This window comes from Trachypithecus francoisi, unplaced genomic scaffold, assembly GCF_009764315.1.
Source record: "Trachypithecus francoisi isolate TF-2019V2 unplaced genomic scaffold, Tfra_2.0 Lachesis_group4, whole genome shotgun sequence".
Classification (NCBI taxonomy): domain Eukaryota; kingdom Metazoa; phylum Chordata; class Mammalia; order Primates; family Cercopithecidae; genus Trachypithecus; species Trachypithecus francoisi.
Window position 1 is genome coordinate 122,428,450 of NW_022681469.1, and position 24,813 is coordinate 122,453,262.

Genomic DNA, 24,813 nt, shown 5'->3' on the forward strand with positions numbered 1-24,813 from the left:
TTTTCCTTTCCTCTGAGTCTGCTCAGCCCTGGCCAAAGGAGTGCCTTTGGGGCCTGAGTTTCTTTTTCAATGCTCTCCCAGACTAGACTATTTCCCATAGGAACATCAACATCTTCAAAATGTGATTAACCCAATTTCTTGAATGTCCAATCTTTCCAGCATTTCAGGGAATTATCAGGAAATACAATACAATAACATGAGGCCCAAATCCACAATATTTAGAAAAACCACTTAATCCCCAAACCAGATATGCCCATTAGAGTAGTTTACAGCCTTCACACTAATTCCCAAGTAGATATCATGTTTCCTAAACCCAATATCCATACATGCGAGATCCAAGTTGCTATTATTAGCCATAAATAAGAAGTTCATATTAGCTTAGTGAAAGGATTAGCAAAAAAAAAAAGAAAAGAAAAAAAAAGTGAAACCAATAGGCCAGGTTTCTGGATGATTTCTGCTTTTCCAGCCTGTCAATCAACCATACCAGTTGTCCAAAATCATACCACTTGGTATGACTTTGTGCCTGTCCTTCTTTTCTAGATGTATCATCCCTTTCTGTCTGTCATTCACCAAATCTGCAGATTTTGTTGTTGTTGTTGTTGATGTTGTATAGAGTCTCTGTCATCTCAGTTCACTGCAACCTCTGCCTCCCAGATTCAAGCAATTCTCTCTCCTGCCTCAGCCTCCTGAGTAGCTGGGATTACAGGCGCATGCCACCACGCCCAGCTAATTTTTATATTTTTAGTAGAGACAGGGTTTCTCCAGGGAGGTCAGTATAAGGGATCAGGTTTGCCTTTTAACATGATAAATTATTATTATTTGTTTTAGTACAAGTTGGACTAGTCACTGTTGAATGGAAGTCAATCGGTTATTAATTAAATGACTGGGGATTGGAAATAGTATAGAAGGAAATAAAATGATTAGTGTTACTACAGGTAGACCTAGAATTGTTGGGGTAGTAAAAGAGGCGAATAAATTTTCGTTCATTTTAATTCTCAGGGGTTTCCTGTTTCTGCGCTTTGGTCGTTTTCGTTGTAGGGGGTAGATGGTAACTGAAATTTGATACTTTTAACTGGAGAATGGAGAACAGACTTATAATTATCGATAGGATGACAATGGACCATGTGGAAGTATCTAGTTGAGGCATTTTACTATAGAGAGGGCTTAGATCTCCTTAGTCTTTAACTTAAAAGGTTAGTGCTAGATGAGCTTTCCAGTGATATTATAGTGTAGACATTGATCAGGTTTTGAAGCATTTTAAGGGAACTAATTCTAGGATGATAGATATAAAACTGTGGTTACGTCCACAAATTTCTGAGCATTGGCCATAGTAAAGGCCTAGTCTTATAGCAGTTAAAATGGTTTGATTTAAGCGTCCGGGGATTGCATCTGTTTTGAGCCCCAATGACGGGATAGTGAGTGAGTGCAGGACGTCTTCGGATGAGATTAATATACGAATAGGGATTTCTATTGGGGGAAGTGTTTGGTTACCAGCTTCAAGGAGTTGAAGTTCTCCTGGTTTTAAGTCTGTTCTTGGAGTCTTGTAAGAATCGAAACTTAAATCTTCATAGTCTGTATACTCATAGCTTCAGTATCATCGGTGGCCAGTTGTTTTGGCAGTGGGGGAGAGGCTATTAATTTCATCTGTCAAGTACAGAATACGAAGAGAAGGGAGGGCAGTTAAGATCAGGATAATGGTGGGTAAAATAGCTCACACAGTCTCGATCTCTTGAGTATCTGTAGTGCTAGTATGAGTTAATTTTGTTGCCAGTATTAGGGAAATAACATATAGGGCCAGGGAACTAGTCAGGAAGAGAATTATAAGAGCGTGGTCATGGAAAGTGAGCAGTTCTTCCATAATAGGGGAGGTAGCATGTTGGAGACCTAGCTGAAATAGACGAGCCGTTAAGATATATAGGGTTTAACCTATTAATTAACTTTGACAAAGTTATGTAATAATTTTATTAATATCTTATAGAGAAAGTCAGAGAGGTTATGGGATTGGCTTGAAACCAGTGTCTGGGGGTTCGATTCCTTCCTTTCTCGTCTAGGCTTTCACGTAAGCTGGCTCCTCAAATGTGTGATAAGGCGGGCAGTTGTAAAGTCAGTCTAGGTTAGTAGATGGTTGCTCAATTATTAATACTTCTCGTTTTGAAGCAAAGGCCTCTCAGATTATAAAAATTATTACCATGACTGCTGTTAGTGAGATAAATGAGCCTACAGACAAGGTAATCTTTCATGCAGATATTGCATCAGGATTGTCAGTGTAACATCGAGGTACACCGGAGAGGCCAAGGAAATGTTGTCGGAAGAAAGTTAAATTAACACCTGTAAATATAATAGCGAAGTGGATTTTGGCTTAGGCTTAATGGAGTGTATAGCCTGAAAATAGGGGGAACCAGGAGACAAAGCCGCCTGTAATGGCAAACACTGCTCCTATGGCTAGGACATAGTGGAAGTGAGTGACAACATAATACGTGTCGTGTAAGTCAATATCTAGTGATGAGTGAGCTAATATGATGCTGGTCAATCCTCCTACTGTGAAGAGGAAAATAAGCCCTAGGGTTCAGAGCATTGCAAGGGATCATTTTATGTTACCACCATGTAGGGTTGCTGGTCAGCTAAATACTTCAACGCCAGTCGGGACAGCAATAATTATAGTAGCAGATGTGAAGTATGCCTGTGTGTCTACATCTCTTCCCACCGTAAATATATGGTGGGCTCATATGATAAACCCTAAGAAGTCAATTGATATTACAGCTCATACTATGTCCGTATAACCAAATGGCTCCTTTTTTCCAGAATAATATGTTACAATATGGGAAATTATCCCAAATCCTGGTAGGATGAGGATATGGACCTCAGGGTGACCAAAACATCAGAACAAATGTTGGTACAAGATAGGGTCACTCCCACCAGCAGGATCAAAAAAAGAAGTATTGGCCAGGCACGGTGGTTCAGGCCTGTAATCCCAGCACTTTGGGAGGCATATCACGAGGTGCCTCATATCATTTGGGTGCATATCATGAGGTCAGGAGATCGAGACCTTCCTGGCTAACACGGTGAAACCCCATCTCTAATAAAAATGCAAAAAATTAACTGGGCATGGTGGCAGGTGCCTGTAGCCCCAGCTACTCTGGAGGCTGAGGCAGGAGAATCGCTTGAACCCAGGAGGCGGAGCTTGCAGTGAGCCCAGATGACCGCCGCTGCACTCCAGCCTGGGCTATAGAGTGAGACTCTGTCTCAAAAAATAAAAAAAGAAATGTTGAGGTTGAGATCAGTTAATAATATAGTAATGCTGGCGGCTAGGACTGGGAGGGATAGTAGTAGAAGAACTACCATGAGGACAGATCAAACGAAAGGAGGTGCCTGATATTGGAATATTGCTGGGGGTTTTATGTTGATGATTGTGGTAAGAAAGTTGATGGCCCCTAAGACAGAGGAGACACCTGCCAGGTGGAGCGAGAAGATGGTCAAGTCCATGGAGGCTCCTGCATGCTCTAGGTTCCCTGCTAAAGGGGGATAAACTGCTCAGCCAGTTCCGGTGCCTGCCTCTACCATTGAGGATGCAAGTAGAAGCAGAAAGGATCGGGTGAGAAGTCAGACGCTCATGTTATTTATTCGGAGAAACGCCATATCGGGTGCTCCCACTATCAAGGGAACTAACCAGTTGCTGAAACCTCCAGTTATGACTGGTATAACTATAAAGAAGATTATAACAAATGCACGGGCGGTAACAATAGCATTATAGATTTGAGCATCTCCTAGCAGAGTTCCTGGCTGGCCAGGTACTGCTCGAATTAGGAGGCTTAAGGCAGTGCCTACTATCCCACTCATGCACCAAATAATAGGTGTAACGTTCTGATATCTTTGTGGTTAGTTGAAAACAATCGGCGATTCATGAACATGGGTATAAGGGTAAAATGGCTGAGCAAGCATTAGACTGTAAATCTAAAGACAGGTCAAAGGCCTGTTTTTACCAGTCCTGGGGTGATATCTCATATTGAATTGCAAATTCAAAGGAGCAGCTTCAATCCTGCTGCTTCTCCAGCCTTCCTCCCTAAACGGCATGGCGGCGGGAGTAGATTGAAGCCAGTTGACTAGTCTATTTAGCTGTTAACTGAATTTCTGTGGGTTTGGTCCCCACCAATCTAGCAAGGGCTTGGCTTAGTTAAAGTGGTTGATTTGCATTCAATCGATGCAGGATAGTCTTGCAATCCTTAGGTTTGTTATAGAAATTAAGTATAATTTATTTACTAAGGTCTTTGAAGGTGCTTGATCTCATTTAACCTAAATTTCTAAGTCATAGTCAGTAGCAGTTGAGAGAGAGGTAGGAAGAGGGTGGAAGAGATAATAAGTGAAGGTAAGAATAGTGTAGGTTTTGTGTTTTCGAGCTGTCATTTTATTTTCATGTTACTGGACGTGGGAATAGTCTTATTGGGGTGAAATAAATTAGGCATATATAGAAGTATAGGTTGAGTAAAGTTATAATAGCTATAATAGTGGGGGTAATAAGGCTGTTATTTTTTATAAATTCTTAAATGATAGCTAATTTAGGCAGAAATCCTGTTAATGGGGATAACATATACTGGTTTCACCAGCTGGCCTTGAACTTCTGACCTCGAGTGATCCACCCTCCTCAGCTTCCCAAAGTGCTGGGATTACAGGCATGAGCCACCAGGCCTGGCTTCTGCTAGTTCTTAAGGCTTTTTTTTTTTTCCCCCCTGAGCAACATCCGTGTTTCTGTGGCTACTGAATCTTCCTTCCATTCTGTAATGCCTTAGCTTTATCCTGGAACATCTGCCTCCAGGGAAAACTTCCCTCTGCTTTTCCATATTTGCCCCAGCTGGAGAAATGCACTTGAAAGATTTCTGACTTTCAGCTGTTTCCAGCGAATTCCTTAAACTGCTCTCAGCCATAATGCGAGGTCCAAAATCCCATAACTCTTGTCCTGAACGAGTCTTGACAGCTCAAATTCTACGTTCCCAGGATACAGATTCAGATGACTTTTTGTTTTCTTTTGTTTTTTTTTTTTAATTTTTTTGGGGAGAAAGGTATCACGCTGTCACCCAGACTGGAGTACAGTGGCATGATCACAGCTCACTGCAGCTTCAAACGCCTGGGCTCAAGCGATCTTCCTGCCTCAGCCTCCGCTGTATCTGGGACCACAGGTGTGTGCCACCACATCCAGCTAATTTTGTTTGTTTTTTTGGTAGAAATGGGGTCTTGCTATGTTGTCCACGCTGGTCTCAAACTCCTGGCCTCAAGTGATCCCCCCTCCCTATCCTCCCCCAAAGCACAAGGATTACAGGCATGAGCCACCACGCCTGCCCCACAAGAGTTTTTAAACCATCGGCCTGCCTCTAGATGGGAGGTCCTGTTTCTCCCACCCATGTCTGAGATATGCCTTTTTCAGCCTCTCAGCATCTTTCTCTCCTTCCATTCCTCTTCCCAGAGGTCTTTCTAGGCCTAGAAGATTAAAAACTATTTTTAAGCCAATCCCATAAATTGCCTCTGAAGACCTGAGTATTTTCTGTTCACATACCAACAATTCCTACATTCTCCTCACTTTTTAAAAATTTTTATTATTTATTTATTTATTTATTTAGAGATGGAGTTTCGCTCTTGTTGCCCAGGCTGGAGTACAATGCGTGATCTCGGCTCACTACAACCTCTGCCCCCCAGGTTTCAGTGATTCTCCTGCCTCAGCCTCCCAAGTAGTAGGGATTACAGGCACCCACCACCATGCCCAGCTAATTTTTGTATTTTTAGTAGAGACAGGGTTTCACTGTGTTTGAGCCCAGGCTGGTCTCAAACTCCTGACCTCAGGTGATCCACCCACCTCAGCCTCTCAAAGTACTGGGATTACAGGCATGAGCCAACGCACCCAGCCTCACTTTCCTTTTCACCCTCCAATGAGCAGACCTGGTTCCCAGCAAAAGAAAATTGTTGTGTGTTGTTGCTGTTGGCTTTCTTCTCAAACACTCACTTTTGAATAATTTCATGAAGTGGTTCCCTGACTCGATCTAAGAAGATCACACACCACGTGCCCACGGAGCCCTCACCCCCATCCTACTTCACCTGTTCTTGTATAAATTCCACCATCTCCTAATGTGTGAGCCCATCTTCTGTGTTTTCCTAAGGAACAGCCCCTCCAAATGGGAAAAATGAAACAAGAGAATAAAATGAAATTTGCCTCCATTAATACCAACTCACTTCACAATACAGATGCTAAAACAATTTCACGCAAGAAGTCCACTTATTTGGAAGTCAGCTTTTTCAAGAATCCAATTTTTACCCCTGCCAAGCCTAGCTTAATCAAAAATCAATGCACAAACCCTCTCGTGCTGTTTCTCTGTGTCTTTCTCTCTCTCTTTCTTCCTTTCTTTCTCTCTCATTCTCTCCCTCCAAGCCCAGATTCCAACCAATCAAAATCAATGCACAAACTCTCTCTCTCTCTCCCCTTCTCCCTCCTCCCCGGGTTTTGCAAATGAAAACCAGAGCTGCTCTTCTTGGTTTTGTTTTGTTTTGAGACAGAGTCTCACTTTTGTGGCCCAGGCTGGAGTGCAGCAGTGCGGTCTTGCAACCTCCGCCTCCCTGCAACCTCTGCCTCCTGGTTTCAAGCGATTCTCCTGCCTCAGCCTCCCAAGTAGCTGGGATTACAGGCACCTGCCACCACATCCGGCTAATTTTTGTATTTTTAGCAGAGATGGGATTTCACCATGTTGGCCAGTCTGGTCTCGAACTCCTGACCGCAGGTGATCCGCCCACCTTGGCCTCCCAAAGTGCTGGGATTTCAGGCGTGAGCCACCGTGCAGGCCTCAGAGCTGCTCTTAACAAGGCTATACCAAATTCCCTATCTTCTATGCATAAACTCCTCACCTCTGTGCTGAAAGACAATGCCTGTTAATTATCATAAAGATAACTTACAACGCCTTTACAAGGGTAGCAAAACTAGATCCTATATCCTTGACTAGCACTGGCCACAGCCACCATCCACCATCCCCACTGCATTCCCTGGGAATTCCAGGGCCAAGCGTTTTGCTTCAAGTCCCTAATGAGTCACCTAACCTGGTGATCTAGTCTGAGTCTCACATGGGACCCCTCTGGTCTCTTTACCTTGAGGTCCGTGAGCAGCCTGTTCATGGCCCCTTCTCCAGGGCCCTGCCACTCGGCTTTTTAAGGGCAGAGCTGCTTCCTAGCCTGGCTGTCTCAGGCTCTATCTTTTTTTTTTTTTTTTTTGAGACGGAGTCTCGCTCTATCGCCCAGGCTGGAGTGCAGTGGCCGGATCTCAACTCACTGCAAGCTCCGCCTCCCGGGTTTACGCCATTCTCCTGCCTCAGCCTCCCGAGTAGCTGGGACTACAGGCACCCGCCACCTTGCCCGGCTAGTTTTTGTATTTTTTAGTAGAGACAGAGTTTCACAGTGTTAGCCAGGATGGTCTCGATCTCCTGACCTCGTGATCCACCCGTCTTGGCCTCCCAAAGTGCTGGGATTACAGGCTTGAGCCACCGCGCCCGGCCCCCAATCAGGCTCTGTCTTATCATACCATCTGCTTCATATGGCATTGAGAAGAGAACCAGAACACCAAAACAAATCCAGGCAGCAAGAGGGCTTGAATCTTCCTCCTCCCTTTTGTCCTTGGGGTCTGGAGAGGTCGTCTTCCACCCACAGCAGAACCGCTCCTCCCTGACATCCCAAATTGCCCTGGAGACAAGACTGTGTGCCCAGCTCACAGGGTTCTCACAATTAAGCATTGTGAAAGGAAAATAAATCCTGGGGCCCCCAAATCACTAAGCGAAAGGGAAGAGTCAAGCTGGGACCTGCTTAGGGCCAGCCTGCCTCCCATTCAATTCAAAGTCACCCCTCTGCTCACTGAGATAGATGCGTATCTGTCTCAGCCTTTCTTTGGAAAAGCTAGTTAGAAACTCAAAAGAATGCAACCATTCCTCTCTCCCCTATCTGTGAGCTGGAAGTCTTCCTGCCTTTGCTTCAAGTTGTTCTACCTTTCCAGGCCTTTCTTACACACGTTGATTGCTGTCTCCTGTCTCCCTTAAATGTATAACACTAAACTGTGCCCTGACCACCTTGGGCACATGACATCAGGACTTTATGAGGCTGTGTCACAGGTGCACGTCCTCAACCTTGGCAAAATAAACTTTCTAAATTAACTGAGACCTGTCTCAGATTTGGGGGGGTTCATAGCACCCAACAGCAAAAATAATGGAATAAAACCCCCGACAGTCTCCCCCTCTCAGGAACTGAAAGGAACTGGAAAGGAGATTTCAGTCACTCGAATCTGCACTGCTGACTGTTGGTGCCGGTGGTGACATACGGCTGTTTACTGATTTATGGAGTGATAAGTAGCAACGGGATGGAGTCTGACAGGAGTGGGCTATATATATTCCTGAAGCTGTGTTCTCCCAGTGTGGACGCTTGAATCAAGCCATATGCACTGTAGGCTGACTTTGATTCTCAGTAACAACTGTTTAAGAGAGGACAGAGGCAAGGATTCCAGATTTGTTGTTCTTGGGGAGACAGGGGGAGTGAGGTTCTGTTTCCAGGACTTCCCCTGGGAGGCTGTCTCCAAAGGAACGCAAATCATTCATGGAGGCAGGAGATGTTAGTAGTAGTTTGGAGTTAGACCCAACATATGCCAGGACCTTCAAAGGGGTGTGGGTTGGAACAGAAGGAAGTTTATTTTTTTTTTTTACTCATATGCACCCAAAAAAGCCTCCCTCCTCCCAGCTTATAATAAGAACTGACAGTACTCAGATGTGATTCTAACGTATTCTGAAAGATTTATAATGTCCCGTGAACACAAGAAGAATTTTTAACAGAGAAATCCCAAAACAGGACCATGATGTCAGTCAGCTAAGCAATGATGGATACTTGCATTCTGATAGGTTTTTTCTTTTCCTTTACAGAATCGTATATTCAAACATTTATCAGATAAGTGTTATGGGCTGGGGCTGAGCTAGAGTCTGAGGGTGGGTTGAAGGTAACGGGTTTCAGCAGTGCCCCTCCTCAGAGCACGGGTGCTTCTGCAGATATGACTGGCCTTCTGAGAGCTCCAGGGGATACATCCCTCCAGATTCTAATTGTTCAAAGAAAGCCCATTCTTCTTGAGGTCAAGAGCCAAACATTTCCAAGTTCTTTTAAAGAGCATAAAGGAACGTAAATTGTTCTAACATAAAGAAATATGCCCGCGAATGTTCATTGCAGCACTGTTTAAAATAGCAACATCATGGAATCAACTTAAATGCCCATCGATGGTAGATTGGATAAAGAAACTGTGGTGCCTATACACCATGGAATACTATGCAGCCATAAAAGGGAACGAGATCATGTCCTTTGCAGGGACGTGGATGGAGTTGGCAGCCATTACCCTCTGCAAACTAACATAGGAACAGAAAACCAAACACTGCATATTCTCACTTATAAGTGGGAACTGAATGATAAGAACACACGGACACACGGCGCAGGGGGAGCAACCCACACTGGGCACCTGTTGGGGGCGGGAAGAGAATCAGGAAGAATAACTAATGGATGCTGGGTGTAATACCTAGGTGATGGGTTGATCTGTGCAGCAAACCACCATGGCACACATTTACCTATGTAATAAACCTGCACAACCTCCACATGTACCCGGGGACTTAAAATAAAAGTTGAAGAAAAAAAAACAACAATATGTGAGTTGGTTACTGTCATTCTAGAATTGCCTCTCACCTCAGCCAAAACTACAGATCATCAGGTTTTAACATGAATAGAGGAATTCTGGTTAAACTACCCACCTGATTGTTGAGTCTCCTCTGCAATATTCCCAGCAGGACAGCAGAAAGCTGTGCTTGAATGTCTCTGGTGACAGGGAACTTGCTACCTTTATAGAAGCCCTTCTCGGGTCATCTGGGACTCCCTGGACTCAAGTTGAGCTTAGTTCTGCCTCCCTGCAGCTTTTGCCTGTTGGGTTCTTCCATTTGGAGCCATGCAGAGCAAGTCTAATTCCTCTTCCCCAAGATATTAAACATGTGTCCTAAGTCCTCTGTCTGCCTGGCTAGGGATCAGCCATCCTTTGATCAGTTCATCATAGAACGAGCATCAGCTGCTGAGGCTTACTGTGTACGATTGCAGTGTGTTAGATGCTTTACACTATTATTTCATTTAATCCTCATAGCCATTCTTTGAGAATTTTGTGCCCATTTTATAGGTGGGAAAACTAAGGTCAAAGAGGTTAAGTAGTTTGCCCAGAGTTATTCTGCAGGTATGGCAGAGTGTGAACTTGAACCCAGGGCTCTCTGACTCCAGGGCTGTCATGTGCTCTCCATCATGTATATTCAGTTCCCACTTATAAGTGAGAACATGCAGTGTTTGGTTTTCTGTTCCTATGTTAGTTTGCAAAGGGTAATGGCTGCCAACTCCATCCACGTCCCTGCAAAGGACATGATCTTGTTCCTTTGTATGGCTGCATAGTATTCCATGGTGTGTAGGTACCACAGTTTCCTTATCCAGTCTATCATTGATGGCCATTTAAGTTGATTCCATGATGTTGCTATTTTAAACAGTGCTGCAACGAACATTCACGGGCATGTTTCTTTATACCATGTAGATTTATCCATCAGTCTTTCATTTTCCTTCCCTCTCTAAAAGGATATTCACACCTGCCTTGCCATATCCATCGGTTTTGTTTATTTATTTATTTATTTATTTTGAGACGGAATCTCACTCTGTTATCCAGGCTGGAGTGCAGTGGCATGATCTTGGCTCATTGTAACCTCCACCTCCCGGGTTCAAGCGATTCTCCTGCCTCAGCCTCCCGAGTAGCTGGGATTATAGGCATGCACCACCACGCCCAGCTAATTTTTGTATTTTTGATAGAGACGGATTTTGCCATGTTGGCCAGGCTGGCCTTAAACTCCTGACCTGAGGTGATCTGCCCACCTCGGCCTCCCAAAGTGCTGGGATTACAGGCGTGAGCCACCGTGCCCAGCCTGTTTTGTTTCTTCACAGCATTTAATTATTGGTAAGTAAGGGACTAGTAGAGTTATAGAGTGGGTACTGTTAATAATCTAGTTGTGTCCCATAGATGTAGAAGGAGAACCATCACTTGAACTTGTCAATCACCTTTTATTCTGCCCAACAAAAGTTTGAATGCTCCTAAAACAGAGCACTGAACTATGCACAAGGGACACAAAGCTGATTACCAACTGGTCACTCCTTCAAGGGAGACAAATAAGTAAATGAATAATCCAGAGACACGAGGGCAGACCTCTATGTGAAGGGTCCTGTGATCATGGAAAGAAGAGTAGGTCCTATTGCATGCTGGATTAGAAGAGCAGGAGTCAGAGAAGACCTTACAGAGGCTAGGACCTCCCAGCCCTCTCTTAGGCAGTGGAGCTTTGTAACACAGAGGTGGAGAGTTAAGTGGGAGGCACCTGAGGCTCATTCCAGAATAAGCCAAGTCACTGTCATGAAGGGAACTGGTATCATCCAAGGTCGAGGAATTTTCTGGTAACACACCAATGTATCAGATGCACAGAGGGCAGGTGGTGTAGATGACAAGGCTAAAAATAAGCAGTTGGGGCAAGATTGATAAGCTAAACCTTGAAGTCTTAGCAGGGAGCCAACAAAAGTATTTATGCAATAGAAGCAGAATTACATTTTGAGTAATCCCAGCACTTTGGGAGGCCAAGACGGGCGGATCACGAGGTCAGGAGATCGAGACAATCCTGGCCAACCCAGTGAAACCCCGTCTCTACTAAAAAATACAAAAAAGCTAGCTGGGCGAGGTGGTGGGCGCCTGTAGTCCCAGCTACTGGGGAGGCTGAGGCAGGAGAATGGTGTGAACCCAGGAGGTGGAGCTTGCAGTGAGCCAAGATCCGGCCACTGCACTCCAGCCTGGGTGACAGAGCGAGACTCCGTCTCAAAAAAAAAAAAAAAGAACTACATTTTGAAAAGGTATCTCAGGCAACTTGCTGTGAACGCTAGAATAAGGTAAGACCGATAGGATAGAAACTTTATGCTTATAATACCAGTAGCCAAGGTCACATTTACTCTGTTTTCAACTATATTGCATAGTTCTTTCTCAGCTAACTTTTTTTTTTTTTTTTTTTTTTAAAGAGCCTCACTCTGTCGCCCAGTGCAGTGGTGTAATCTTGGCTCATTGCAACCTCCACCTCCCAGGATAAACTCATTCTCATGCCTCAGCCTCCCGAGTAGGTAAGATTACAGGCACACGCCACCACACCCAGTTAATTTTCATACTTTTAGTGGAAATAGGGTTTTGCCATGTTGGCCAGGCTAGTCTCGAACTCCTGATCTCAAGTGATCCACTCACCTCAGCCTCCCAAAGTGCTGGAATTACAGGTGGGATCCCACTCTTTTCTTTTTTGAAACATGGTCTTGGTCTGTCACCCAGGACAGAGTGCTGTAGTGTGATCATAGCTCCCTGCAGCCTCCAACTTATGGGCTCGAGCCGTCCTCCTACCTCAGCCTCGTGAATGAGACTACAAGCACGCACCATCATGCAAGGCTAATTTTCTTATATTTTGTAGAAACGGGGTCTCACTGTGCTGCCCAGGTTGGTCTTGAACTCCTGGCCTCAAGTGATCCTCTTGCCTTGGCCTTCCAAAGTACTGGGAATACAGGCATGAGCCACTGTTGCTCAGCCTAACACTCCTTTTCACATATAGTGCTGTTAAGCCATGTCTCTCCAGCCATGGGTAGTGGGACCTGCATTTATCCCTAATGCATTGCTCTGGTTAAATTTGTTCCCTCCATCCTGCTGTTTACAACTTTCAGGATATTGGTTTTTATCATCCAACATGCTTACCAGGCTCCCAGCTTCATGTTGTACAATTATGTAATAAACCTCTTTGTAAATACTCATGCAAATCACAGATTAGAAAGAAAAAAATCAGAAGGCAAGGGCAGAGCTCCAAAGCATGTCACTAGACACTTCCCACTGGCTTAACATTTACTTTTAAATCAAGTCCTTTAAAGGAGAGCTCTTTAATCAGTAACTATTTCCATTCACTTGTCCCTTTCTTTGCCAAATACTGTGCTTTCAACATTCCAGATGAAGTTAATCACACAAAACTTGCTCATGGTGGAGCCACACTGGTTGCTAGTGTCTGCGGCTTCCTTTGCTTAATGCTGACATGCCAGCCCTTGAATCTTTCATTATGCATTCCTTTTCTTAAAACAAAAGTCAAGGTCTCACTCTGTTTCCCAGGCTGGAGTGCAGTGGTGTGATCATGGCTCACTGCAGCCTCAAATTCCTGGGCTAAAGCAATCCTCCCGCCTTAGCCTCCCAAAGTGTTGAAATTGCACAATTATGCATTCTTGAATGTTATTTAGTGGAGATTCCAGCTTCTTTCTTGGTTGGAAAACCAAACACCAATTGCTTGTCTCCAATTTTCCAAACCACTTAGGTTCTTCATAATTCACAAAGGCCACTGTAGCAGCTTGGGTATTCTAGTTTGACAGGCTTGGGGGTTTTTTTCCCTGTAATATCGGGTAAATTTTTCCATCCTCGAATACCACAAATGTCTGTTTCATCATTTATAAAATGGAAATTACCATAGCAGTACCCCATGGGGTGGTTTGATAGTTAAACGGCATAATATACTGAAAAGACCAGTGTCTAACACGTATTAAACATTCCAGGTCAATTGGCCTAAAAATCCAACTTTTCTAAAATCTTTATTTTTTCCTGAGTCTCCTAATTCTGTACATGATACCACTATTCTTGCAGTCACTCAAGCTGGACACTCAAAGACATCTTTGATTCATTGCTTGCCTTCACTCCCACATCAATCAGTGTTAAGTCTGGTAGACTCTATCCCTGCAATCCTGCAGACACCAGCCCTTTCTTTCAATCTATTATGGACTGAATGTTTGTGTCTCCCCAAAATTCAGTTGCTGAAGCTCTAACCCCCATTGTGACTGTTTGGAGATAGGACCTATGAGGAGGTGATAAGGGTTAAATAAGGACATAAGAGTGGGGCTCTAATCCAATAGGGCTAGTGTCCTTATAAAAAGAAGAAGAGTCATGAGAGCTCTCTCCCTCTCTTTTCCTCTCCTTGCCGTGTGAAGACACAGCAAGAAGGTGGCCATCTGCAAGCCAGGAAAAGAGCCCTCACCAGGAACCTAATTGACCAGCATCTTGATTTCGGACTTCCCGGCCTCCAGAACTATGAAAACTAAATTTCTATTGTTTAAGCTGCCTGGCCTGTGGTATTTTGTTATAGTAGCCCAAGTGAACTAAAATAGCTACCACCTCACTTAAGGCCTTCATCACTTCTTACCTGGACTGCAGCAATAGTCTCCTGATGATTACCCCGTCCCTGTCTTTCTCCACTCCAATCTAGCTCTCTTATTGCAACCAACTTGAACTTCCTAAGTTCTTCCCCCAAATCACCAGTAGTTGCCTACCATTTACCAAACTGAGCATAAACTCACCACTACATTCAATCTTCCACATAAGCTTCCCATATAAACCCTATGTATGATCCCAATCTATTCCTGAAACCTCATACCCCTGACTCCTTATATACCCTTCATTCCAGCCAAACTTCTCACCATTTCCTAAGAAACATCTTTGATCAATTGCAACTTTTGTGTGTGTGTGTGTGACAGAGTTTCACTCTGTCGCCCAGGCTGAAGTACAGTGGCAGGAGCTCAGCTCACTACAACCTCCACCTCCTGGGTTCAAGTTATTCTCCGGCCTCAGCTTCCCAAGCAGCTGAGATTAAAGGCGTGTGCCATTGCATCCAGCTAATTTTTGTATTTTTAGTAGAGATGGGGTTTCACCATGTTGGCCAGGCTGGTCTCGAACTCCTGACCTCAAGTGATTTGTCCATCTCCCAAAGTGCTGGGATTGCAAGCGTGAGCCACCACACCTGGGCCCCATTTACATTTCTTTAAATCTCTCCACTAGTGTGTTCTTCAGGAACATATTCAGCTTCAAGAAACAGAGTAACTGACTAATAGTGACATAAACAATTGGGGGTTATTATTTTCATATAACAAATCCAGGGATGGAAAGTTGCTGCTGTCAGCTTAGTTGCTCCATAATGCCATCAGAGAGATTGAAACTCCTTTTATTCTGTTCCAGCTCAAGATAAAAATATGGTTGCCAGAGCTCCAGACATCAAATAGATGTTCAATGCATGACAATAGGAGAAAGGGTTTAGCAGCCAAGAAAGTCCCCCTTTTTTTTCTTTTTTTTTTTTCTGAGACAGAGTGTCACTCTGTCGCCAGGCTGGAGTGCAGTGGCACAATCTTGGCTCACTGCAACCTCCACCTCCTGGATTCAACCGATTCTCCCGTCTCAGCCTCCCAAGTAGCTGGGACTACAGGTGCACACCACCACACCCAGCTAATTTTTGTATTTTTAGTAGAGACCAGGTTCCACCATGTTGGCCAGGATGGTCTCGATCTCTTGACCTCGTGATTCACCCACCTCGGCCTCCCAAAGTGCCAGGATTACAGGCGTGAGCCACCACGCCCAGCCAGAAAGCCCCTTTTACTGGAAAACTCAGAACACTTCATGTTCAATGCAGTAAGCTGTATTACCAATTTATTATTGCCTACAAATGGCCCCACAATCAATAAGTATTGACTAGTTTCTGTTAGGTGTATTGGAAGTAAACAGGAGTGAAGGAAGTTATATTTGCCCTCAAGTTAGAGAGAGAGAGAGACAAAGTGACTGCTGCTAAACCGCTTTGAAAAAACGCAGTTGGTTTCAGATCAATTTCACATCGCTGGCACCAACACTCATCTGTGCTCAACAAAACCTGTCTTCACGGGATAATACACATAGAATCCTCAGCCCAACTTGGTCAACTTACTATGATGTCTGCATTTCTCTGGCTTGATTAGACAAAGTTTTACTATAGCTATACCTTTGTTAAAAGAAATATAATTAAACATTATTGCATAAAGAACATTAAAAGGGAGGAGGCAGTCATTAAAGTTGACACTACAGAATAATTGATGATATAAAATAAATATTTTAAGAAAATCCAAACTATAGGTTGGAGTGCGCAGGAGCCATAATTACTGATAAGATACATCATGTGCAAGGGTGAATTTATATATAGATATAGAAGGGTCTAGAGTCGGGAGAAACAGAAACAAAGGCAGAGAGATTTTTAAAACATATTTACACCGGGTGTGATGACTCATGCCCGTAATCCTAGCACTTTGGGAGGCCAAGGTGGGCAGATCACTTGAGGTCAGGAGTTCAAGACCAATCCTGGCAAACAAGGTGAAACACCATCACTACTAAAATACATAAATTACCAGCACTTTGGGAGGCCGAGGTGGGCAGATCACAAGGTCAGGAGTTCGAGACCAGCCTAGTCAACATGGTGAAACCCTGTCTCTACTAAAAATACAAAAATTAGCCAAGCGTGGTGGTAGGCGCCTGTAATCCCAGCTACTCGGGAGGCTGAGGCAGGAGAATTGCTTGAACCCAGGAGGCAGAGGTTACAGTGAGCCAAGATCATGCCATTGCACTCTAGCCTGAGTGACAAGAGCAAAACTCTGTCTCCAAAAAAAAAAATTACAAAAATTAGCCAGGCGTGGTGGTGTGCACCTGTAATCCCAGTACTCAGGAGGCTGAGGCTGAGAATCGGTTGAACCTGGGAGGCGGAGGTTGCAGTGAGCCAAGATTGCACCACTGCACTGCAGCCTGTGTGACAGAGAGAGACTCCCTCTCATACAAACAAACAAACAAACAAAAAATATTTACCAAAATTTTGGCAGTGGTAATCTCTGGGTGCTGCATTACAGATGGCTTTTATTTTCTGTTTTTGCTTGTCAGTACAGACATACCTGGGAGAGACTGTAGGTTCAGTTACAGACCATGGCACTAAAGCAAATTATACAAATTTTTTTGTTTCCTAGTGCATGCAAACATTATGTTTACACTATACTCCAGTCTATTCAGTGTGCAATAGTATCGTGTCTAAAAAAACACATGCATACCTTAATTTGGAAATACTTTATTGCTAAAAAATGCTAGCAATCGTCTAAGTCTTTAGCAAGTCTTAACCTTTTTGCTGGTAGAGAGTTTTGCCTCAGTGTTAAGAGGCTTCCTTTAAATTAGGCTTTGGTATAAGGGAATGCTGTGGCTAGTCTATCCAGCCCAGTAAAACGGTCTCTGTATCGCAATAGGGCTGCTTTGCTTTCTTATCATTTCTGTGTTCACTGAAGTAGCACTTTTAATTTCCTTCAAGAATTTTTCCCTTGCATTCACAACTTGGCTGTTTGGTGCAAGGGGCCTAGCTTTTGGCCAATCTCAGCTTTTGACATGCCTTCATCACTAAGCTTAATCATTTCTAGCTTTTGATTTAACCTGGCCTGACACTCTGTCCCAGCACTTTAGGAGGCCAAGGCAGAAGAATTGCTTGAGGCCAGGAGACCCCTTCTCTACAAAAAATTTAAAAATTAGCCAGGCATGGTGGTATGCACCTATAGTCCCAGCTACTCAGGAGGCTGAGGTCAGAGGATCAGTTGAGCCCAGGAGATCGAGACTGCAGTGAGCTGTAATAGTGCCATTGCACTCCGACCTGGGTGGCAGAGAGAGACCGTGTCTTAAAAGAAAATTTAATAAAGACACATGCATGCACACATATGTTCACTGCGGCACTATTCACAATAGCAAAGTCATGGAATCAACCTAAATGCCCATCAACGATAGACTGGATAAAGAAAATATGGTACGTATACACCATGGAATACTACACAGCCGTTAAAAAAGAATGAGATCATGTCTACGCAGGAGCATGGATGGAGCTGAAGGTCATTATCCTTAGCAAACTAACACAGCAACAGAAAACCAAATACCACATGTTCTCACTTAGAAGTGGGCACTAAATGATGAGAACACAGGGACACATAGAGGGGAACAACACACACTGGGGCCTTTCTGAGGAAGGAGGGTGGGAGGAGGCACAGGATCTGGAAAAACAACTAATGTGTACTAGGCTTAATACCTGGGTGATGAAATGATCTGTACAGCAAACCCCCATGACACAAGTTGACCTGTGTAACAAACATACACATGTACCCCTAAGCTTAAATAAAAGTTAAGAAGAAATGAATGTAATTTACATTGAAAAGAATAAAGTGAAAGACTGAGGGCTCTTCCTTTCACATGGACTCTTAGAATTATTAATTGGCCTAATTTCAATATTGCTGTGTCTCAGGGGCTGGGGGGGCAGAGGAGAGGTAGAGAGAGTGGGAATGGCCGATAAACACACAACATTTATCGATTAAGTTTGCTGTCTTATATGGGAGTGGTTTACGGTGCCCCAAAATAAGTACAATAATTAACACCAAAAATCACCTATCACAGCTTATAATAACATAATAATAACAAAAAAGTTTGAAATATCGTGAAAATACCCAACATATATCACAGAGACAAGAAGTAAGTGCATGCTGTTGGAAAAATGGCAGAGAGAGACTTGCTCGACGCAAAGTTGCCACAAACCTCAATTTGTAAGAAAAACATAGTATCTGCAAAGCACAATAAAGTGAGGCACAATAAAACTGTACTCTCCAATTTTTCTAAAATGAACCTGCATTATTTTTGCAATAAAAAAGAAGTGTTGTTTGGTTTGGTTTTTTAACTTCGTGGTTTTAGGGGACACATCGGCCTTCTCATGCTTCAAGAGATGATCCAAATCGGATAAAGGCTGGAGAACCTGAGTGGTTACAAATTTGAAAGAGGTACTATTTATGACACCAAAATCATTTGCAAAGCAGGAGTGAGTCACTAACTGTTATTTGCAGCTTTAAAACACAAGGAGCAAAATATAAAGACAGTTTAAACCTGCAGGTAGGTGATGCGCAGCTGAAATTAATTTTGCACAGAGGTTTATTTACGCATTTCATATCTTCAGAGGTTCCCATTCACTGCAGAAGTGTAACCCCAAAACAATGAAATCACTCAGCACAGAAGCACTATCTTCAGCGCTCTGAATGCTGCCACTTGTACTTCAAGGCTCCTTGAATAAATAAACACTGGAAAGCTCATGGATTTTTTTCCTTTTGTTTTAGTAATGGAAAGGCTTTACAGAGTATGGACTCACATCGATTTGATGACAATGGCCATGACATTCAAGTGATTCCTATTTTACATGCAGTGCTAAACCTGAGTGCCTGTTTTATCTTGCTATTCACATGACAAAGCAGCCACTTATCAGTTACAACTGCAGCAGAAAAGGCTGGAAAGTCCTAGAGAGCCTGGGCTAATGGTACCTTTGGGGAAGCAATTTGGGGTCACTCCAGAGATTAACCCTTGAAATCTTAACAAAACCATGACCTGCCTGGAAGGCTCTGGTTTCAACAAGTTACTCTCCCTCCACCTATGAGATGGTGTGATGAAGATTTATGTGATATATTACTAGAAAAGGGAAAGCATAGCATTTTATATTGAGATAAGAAATGAAAAATAGCCAAAAAACATACTTCTGGCCTAAGAATATATGTGACAGTGTCAGAGCCCAAACAGTAAGGGAAAGAAGACTTTGGTGGGGCATGGTGGCTCACACCTGTAATCCCAGCACTTTGGGAGGCCAAGGTGGGCAGATCACGAGGTCAGGAGATCGAGACCAGCCTGGCCAACATAGTGAAACCCCGTCTCTACTAAAAATACAAAAACTAGCCAGGCGTGGTAGCAAGTGCCTATAATCCCTGCTACTCAGGAGGGTGAGGCAGGAGAAGCACTTGAACCCAGGAGGCAGAGGCTACAGTGAGCCAAGATTGTGCCACTGCACTCCAGCCTGGGTAACAGAGTGCAACTCTGTCTCAAAAAAAAAAAAAAAAAAAAATATATATATATACACACACACACACACACACACACACACACACACACAGAGAGATAATAAATGAATAATGGAAATTTTAATAGCTTAACATAGCAATTCAAGAAACATTCCAAAGTAATATGTGATTGACTGCCAAGAAGGAATGCTGGCCATAAAACAATAGAAGTTAAGAAATGGTACCAATACTGCCTGAATATTCATCATCTTGGAAAACCTCAGGCACTTCCAGGTTGACCAGACAGTGAGAGTGAACTGAGAAAATGGAAAACTCTCTTCCTCAACCTTCTCCTCCAGAATCTTTTATATCTAGTGGGATTCTCCAGGTTGAATGGAGCCAGATCTCTAAGTGGATTAATTGTTATTTATAACAACATTCTGAACCATGACGCATGGTGGCCTCCCATCACTCGCTCTCCACCAGATAAATTGTCCAACAGTAATAAACAAATAGATGGAATTTGCCTCCCTGCCAAGGATGTGCTGCTGTCATCTTTCTGCCATGGTCATCAATTAAAGGATTAAATAATGAATGAACTGTCAGAGTTCAACTCTAATCTTTAGACTCAAACTCCGAAGATGTTCCAGGAATAGCAGGATGGGATTTATGCCCTTTATTTTCCTTCACCTCACTCTGTGAGGGTGCACGCAGCCATAAACACACTCAAGTGCACAGTCTCACACACATTCACACGCTACACCCCACACATTCTCTCCCACAACTTCTCTTGCCATTTAAGTAATTTTTTCTTTCTTTCTTTGTTTCTTTTCTTGCTTGCTTGCTTGCTTTTTTTTTTTTTTTTTTGAGACAGGGTATATTAGTCCGTTTTCACACTGCTGATATAGACATAGCTGAGACTGGGTAATTATAAAGAAAGAGGATTAATGGACTCACAGTTCCATGGGGCTGGAGAGGCCTCACAATCATGGCAGAAGGTGAAAGGCACGTCTTACATGGTGGCAGACAAGAGAAAATGAGAACCAAGCGAAAGGGGTTTTCCCCTTATATAGCCATAGCATCTCAAGAGACCTATTCACTACCAGGAGAATGGTATGGGGGAAACTCCCTCAATGATTCAATTATCTCCCACTGGATCCTTCCCACAACACGTGGGAATTATGGGTGCTACAATTCAAGATGAGATTTGGGTGGGGACACAGCCAAACCACATCACAGGGTCTTATTCTGTCACCCAGGCTGCAGTGCAGTGGTGCAATCATAGCTCACTGCAGCCTCAACCTCCAGGTCTCAGGCGATCCTCCTTCCTCAGCCTCCCAAGTAGCTAAGACTACAGGCACATGCCACCATGCCCAGCTAATTTTTGTGTTGTGTAGAGATGGGGTTTCACCACATTTCCCAGGCTGGTCTCAAACTCCTGGAATCAAGCAGTCCTCCCACCTTTGCACCCCAAAGTGCTGGGATTATAGGCGTCAGCCACCTCACCCAGCCCTGAGTGGCTTTTGCAATTAGATAATGAATTTATTAAAATCATGGAGGGAAACACATTCATGTTGGAGGGAAGTGGTTTTAAGCCTTTAGAAAAGGAGAGCTCTAGTAACATTTGCCAGCAGCCCCTACCTACAGTGAGGCCAAGAAAGAAGGACAGGCACTCAAACCACCAGGCCAGAAGACGGTCAGCCAGACATGTGGAACAGTGGCTTCCAGCTGCCCAAGAACACCCACCTAGAGGGGCATTTTTGCCAAAGGATGGTGAAGCTACAAGTATGCATGAGTTCAGCAAAGATTTAGGTAAAGACATGATGCCCATCTATAATGACATACTGAGAGGTTGTTAGAGATTTTGATTAATCATAGTAGTAACTTACATTTATAAATCCTTTACAATAGGCCAGGTGTAGCGGTTCACACCTGTAATCCCAGCACTTTGGGAGGCCGAGGCCACAGTAAGCTATGATCACGCCACTGTACTCCAGCCTGGGTGACAGAGCAAGACCTTGTCTCAAATTAATAAATAAAATCTTTTACAATAAATAGGCACTGGGCCAAAGTCTTTTTTCTTTTCTTTTCTTTTTTTTTTTTGAGGCAGAGTTTTACTCTGTTGCCCAGGCTGGAGTGCAGTGGCATGATCTCGGCTCACTGCCACCTCCGCCTCCCAGGTTCAAGAGATTCTCCTGCCTCAGGCTCCTGAGTAGCTGGGATTACAAGTGCCTGCCACCACGCCTGACTAATTTTTGTATTTTTTAGTAGAGACGGGGTTTCGCCATGTTGATCAAGCTGGTCTTGAACTCCTGACCTCAGGTGATCTGCCTGCTTTGGCCTCCCAAAGTGCTGGGATTACGGGCATAAGCCACCATGCCTCGCTGGCCAAACTCTTTCATGGATCAACTCATGTAATCCTCATCATAGCCCCATAATGTAAAAATAATGACTTGCCTGATCTTTGAAATGAGCAATCTGGGGCTCAGGGAAGTTCAATAACCAAACAAAAATCACACAACTGGAAAGTGGATTCGAGTTGGGATTCAAACCAGTCAGATGGATTCCAGAGCCCGCTTCATATCATAGCCACATGCCTAACTTCTTTCATTTTTTATTAACATTCCTAAGCTTTTGAGATTCATTTTATAAAGGAAAACACCCATTACCATATTCTCCATGAATTCTTCTGTAATACCATGATGAGAGACAGACTTAGTATAGACAGACACATACACACGCGCACACACACACACACACACACACACACACATGTCTAGCCAAGGAAGGTAACTAAAGGGTGTATAGAGAATACCATCATTTCTCTCTTTCGCCTACCAGGCAATTGCTCCTGGCAGGTGGAGAGAGAGAGATACTTGAGTCAAACTCTCAGGCACAGTCTTTCATCACCCCTTCTACCTACCACCCCAAACCATCAAAGGATTATTATGGGATTGTGGCTGCCCCAATGCTAGACAGGAAACCGCACCTGGGAGTCCTTAGTACCTTAAGAACTTGAAACTAACACAAGAACTTGACATAACATGAAACTAAAGATAGCCCAAAAGTGGGCAGAAAAAGGTCAATCTGAGCACACAGATGGCTTAGCCATCAGCAGCCTCTTCCAGAGCTACCCCGAGGGAAGGAAGATTAGGGTCTATGCTTGGCCAATGCAAAGCAGAGTCTTATAAGGAAGACGAAGGTGATTCGCTCAGGCCACATCGAGTCTGTTACCACCCTCAGCCAAGGCGCTTCCACCCTGGTGCTGGGACACAGCATAAAGAAGCCTGATTTGCCTTCTCTCCTGTGCTTCCCGCCTGCTGTCCTCCTGAGATACCAGTTCTTCCTGATTTGTTTTTGTTGGCAGTGTTGGTTGTGGGTGGTCCTGGGCAGAGGGGGTCAGAGAGGGTCTCAGTGCCTTCTCAGGAGTGATCTTCGCTCTCAAGGCCCAGCGGTAACCTTGTTGCCTACAGCTCCTTGCAGAACTTGGCCTTTGCCTTTCGACAGCACACATGGCATCTGGAAACATTCCTGTGCCTTGAGAGCCCCATCTGCTCCCTCATGGAAGCTGCCCACGCGAAGGCTAAACTTCCCTCTGTTGTTGTGTAAAGAACAGAGCCTCCTTCTCAAGTCTCCAAATAAACTTCCTCCTCTCCCAAACACAAACACCGACACCCAAATGTCTGGCTTTATTGGGTCTCTTATTTCCAACCACTCGCTGGGGGAGCTGAGTCCAACACCATGTTTCATCAGCTTAAAAGGATCACAAATCCTAGCACTTTGGGAGGCCAATGTGGGAGGATTGCTTGAGGCCAGGAATTTGAGGCTGCATGAGCTATGATCATGCCGCTGCACTCTAGCCTGGGCAACAAAGCAAGACCCTGTCTCTAGAAGAAAAAAAAGATAAAAGGAGCACAGTCTGCAGCCCTCCTCACTGCCTGTGGCACAGTGAGGTCAAGAGAACCAAGGAGAATGGTAACCCCTTCCAGAAGATGGCCCAGTCTGCAGGGAAGGAGAGCACAGGAAAACTTACCAGTCATGCAAATGCTAACACATTAATGTAATTGGGTGTGTGGGCAGAGATGGGCCTGGTCTGGAGCTCGTAAAGGCAGGAATACATCTTCCTTCCAATCTACTAGTGATTTCCATTGAAAAACATTGGAAAGTCATTGTCAGCTGGGCACAGTGGCTCACGCCTGTAATCCTAGTACTTTGGGAGGCTGAGGCAGGCAGATCACTTGAGGTCAGAAGTTCAAAAGCAGCCTGGTTAACATGGTGAAATCCTGTCTCTACTAAAAATACAAAAACTTAGCAGAGCATGGTGGCGGGCACCTGTAATCCCAGCTACTTGGGAGGCGGAAGCAGAGTTGCTTAAACCCGGGAGGCAGAGGCTGCACTGAGCCAAGGTCACGCCACTGCACTACTGCACTCCAACCTGGGTGACAGAGCAAGATTCTGTCCAAAAAAAAACAAGAAAGAAAGAAAGAAAAGAAAGTCATTGTCTTTTTCTAAATGTCTAAATTGCTGGGTGCGGTGGCTCATGCCTATAATCCCAACACTTTCGGAGAAGGATTGCTTGAGGCCAGTAAGTCAAGATCAGCCTGAGGAACATAGTGAGATCCCATCTCTACAAATAATTTTTTTTTTTTTTTGAGATGGAGTCTTGCTCTGTTGCCCAGGCTGGAGTGCAGTGGCCAATCTTGGCTCACTGCAACTTCTGCCTCCCGGGTCCAAGCAATTCTTCTGCCTCAGCCTCCCGAGTAGCTGGGACTACAGACATGCACCACCACGCCAGGCTAATTTTTGTATTTTTAGTAGAGACAGGGTTTCACCGTGTTAGCCAGGATGGTCTCAATCTCCCGACCTCGTGATCCGCCCACCTCAGCCTCTCAAAGTGCTGGGATTACAGGTGTGAGCCACTGTGCCCGGCCTACAAATAATTTTTTTTAATGACCTGGGCTTGGTGGCACATGCCTGTAGTCCAAGCTACTCAAGAGGCCAAGGAAGGAGGATCACTTGAACCTGGGAGTTCAA

At 44.2% G+C, this 24,813-nt stretch overlaps 1 long non-coding RNA gene across 1 annotated transcript; it reads right to left on the reverse strand.

The window, feature by feature from the left end:
* Positions 1-1,624: 1,624 nt before the first annotated feature.
* On the reverse strand, positions 1,625-15,635 carry LOC117073088. The gene is made up of 3 exons (XR_004433103.1): positions 15,624-15,635; positions 14,360-14,365; positions 1,625-1,710 (listed from the first exon to the last, which is right to left on the reverse strand). It is a non-coding gene; the product is annotated as an uncharacterized LOC117073088 (long non-coding RNA).
* Between the last annotated feature and the right edge of the window lie 9,178 nt (positions 15,636-24,813).